The sequence below is a fragment of the Magnolia sinica genome, chromosome 19 (assembly GCF_029962835.1).
Source record: "Magnolia sinica isolate HGM2019 chromosome 19, MsV1, whole genome shotgun sequence".
In the NCBI taxonomy this organism is placed as follows: Eukaryota; Viridiplantae; Streptophyta; class Magnoliopsida; order Magnoliales; family Magnoliaceae; genus Magnolia; species Magnolia sinica.
In genome coordinates this window covers 68,310,237-68,313,252 of record NC_080591.1, presented here as the reverse complement: position 1 = coordinate 68,313,252, position 3,016 = coordinate 68,310,237, and the positions used below count along the sequence as shown (strand labels likewise).

Genomic DNA, 3,016 nt, shown 5'->3' with positions numbered 1-3,016 from the left:
ACATATGGCCCAGGAAATGCATGCGAATAGTGGAAGAAGCTTGCGAGATGTGGGTGATAAGTGGAGAAGCATAAAAGGAGAGTGATTTGAAAATCTCGTGGAATAACATCTCAAGGTACTGTCCTGCAATTTTTAATGACTGAAGTTGTGTTATAGTTATGAATGGTCATCTGCTGTATTCATTCTTCTTTTCTCCTTTAATTTATCTGAATGCCTATTCTGCTCCTAATTTCGGTTGGAGTGCTACTTATTGTAGGTATGCCTAGGTAGCACTCATACATCACAGGTTTAGGAGCTGCTTTAAATATTGAAACACTAATTGCTACTGCTGGGAGAAGGGATACTCCAATAGAGGTATCTCACCCAAGTACTTCTTTGTATTTTGCAAGGATGAAACTCTGTTTGGGTCTACCTGAACCTGGCCTGAATGATTCAGCTGTTAACCCAAACCTTACCTGACCATATCAGCAAAAGCCCGATTGATTTTCATATTCCCCAACCTGAATTTCTGGATGTGGTTAATGAAACTTGATCTAGACCATTGATACGAATGTCCTCACTGTGGATGGCCTTTCCAGATTGGAGTCAGGATATATCGGTTTACAAAAATCTTATGCGAACTCAGCCTGACCTCAGCCAATTAGCTTGGGCCAGTTGGGTTTGGGTTGAGCTGACAAAAGTCGCGTCTTTGTGGTTTTGTGCTTACTCTATGCTATTTTACTATTCATGTATTATCTCGATCGTATTTTGAAAATTTTGAGTTCATTATTTATTTCATGCAGGAACCTGCATCAGAGATACAGGACAAGATTTTTTTTATGATTAATAATATTTCAGCTTCAAATACGGATGCAAAATCAAAAGAATTTACTGATATCTTGAAAGATCAGTACTATCCTTTAGTTTCATCAGCTAATATTTTCTTATGATTAATAATATTTCAACTTCAAACCTTTAGTTTCATTAGCTGATTTTTACTTTACTGGGACATTATATTTGACAGAGCAAGCATTGAGTCAAATTTTCATGAGTTGTACTTGAAGTTCTTAGAGAAAGTTAATTCAAGATTGTTGAATAAGGAGATTGTCAAAGCTACTTATGAGAATTGCAAGGTGCCTTTGTAAAACTTTTTTGCTACCCCTGGTTGTCATTGTCACCATACACGTTTTACTTTTTTTTTTTTTTTAAATGTTTTTCTTTATCTATTTTTAGGTTCTTCTAAGATCAGAGCTTATACAATCAAGTTTAGAAGAGCATTCATTACTAAAAAATCTTGGTAGCTGGCTTGGGAAGTTCACGATTGGCAGGAATCAAGCATTAAGAGCCTGGGAAATAGATCCAAAAGAGTTAATAATCGAGGTGATTTTTTATTTATTTTTTATTCAATGCTTATCAGCTCTATGATCCATCATTCTCAAGGTGAAAAAATAATAATCTGTGATCCACTTTGAATTCTGCCCAGTGACTTTATTTGTCCTTATTCCAAACTTCTCCTAAACAAAAATAGGCTTAGTTGAACCATACCTTAACCTAAACCTATAACCTATACTTATAACCTAAGTATGTTGTTTGAATTATTTGTCCTAACAGGTGCACAAGTTGGGATGGATTGAACTTTTATCTTGAGGAAACGCCATAATTTCAGGTAATTATTATTGTAATGGAAAGTTAAAAAATTAAAAGAGAGAGAGATAATGAATTCATGGAAAGAAATGTTCTTTATCATTAGGGCTGCTTTCGCCGGGTTTGATGCAGAAATCGTCGCCAACTTCACAGGAAGACAAATAGCACCAGTGGCCACAGATTGCAACTTGGATTTAAACAAGGTTCGATGTGCCGTCAACAATGCTAATAGAATCCTCTAGGTTAGATTGTCGATTGGACCTGATTTTATTTAAATGATCTTGATAATCCATTTTATTTAAATGAGCAGACCCGAATATGCGTCAGAGCTATCTAGATGTTGAGCGGGGATCCCTGGAAGGTGGGAACTGCTGTTATGACCATGATGAAGCTGTTCATTTCCTATGGACAACATTGGAGTGGCCTGACCATTTGGACAGGCCGTGTTTATATCTATATTTGCTCGAAATTGATGGAGCAGACCCGGATGTGCGTCGGAGCTATCAGGATATTGAGTAGGAGTCCCTAGAAGGTGGGAACCGCTGTTATGACCATGATGAAGCTGTCCATTTCCTATGGACAACACTGGAGTGGCCTGGCCATTTGCATAGGCCGTGTTTATATCTGTATTTACAGGGACCACACCCTTAACCTATAACCTAAACCTATTCTCAAATCCCAAAACCTATAACTACAACCTAAACCTTAACCTAAACCTATAACCTATAACCTAAACTCAATTCCCTAAACTCTAACCTACAACCTAACCCAAACCTATACTTATAACCAAAACCTATTCTTAAATCCCAAAACCTATAACCTGAACCTTAACCTAAACCTATAACCTATAACCTGAACCTATAACCTAAACTCAATTCCCTAAACCTTAACCTATAACCTAAACTAAACCTATAGTTATAACCTAAACCTATTCTCAAATCCCAAAACCTATAACTATAAACTAAACCTTAACTAAAAACCTATCACGTATATAACGCCCTGAAATTCGGGGGTCGAGCATAACTCAGCTCCCGAGTTCCAAAACATCACTTATGCAACATATTTAATGAAGGATGTATGTTGACTGTATTAGTGCATAAAACATGGAATAGATTAAGTCAAAACACAAATATGATTCAGGGATAAGTGAATAAAGCAAGCGGCAGACTTATAGAAAAATATGTGTACAAGTGTAAATCCCTGAAGTACATATACAAGACAGGTCGTATGAAAGTGTTATTTAACAAAATTATAAGTATTAAGTTACATCATTTAAATTCTCAAAAATAATCCCAGAGATCCCGTGCATCAGACCGAGGCTCGCTAGAACCCGTCTGAAAACTGCATATAGGAGAACGCAGCCTCATCATCATCTAGCTCCCGCTCTGCCTCA

The 3,016-nt window shown here is 36.8% G+C and overlaps 1 long non-coding RNA gene across 1 annotated transcript; it reads left to right on the top strand.

Annotated features, from left to right (window-relative positions):
* Window positions 1-1,597: 1,597 nt before the first annotated feature.
* Window positions 1,598-1,920, top strand: LOC131235537 (uncharacterized). Its single transcript, XR_009166194.1, has 2 exons — window positions 1,598-1,645; window positions 1,730-1,920. It is a non-coding gene; the product is annotated as an uncharacterized LOC131235537 (long non-coding RNA).
* Window positions 1,921-3,016: the final 1,096 nt, after the last annotated feature.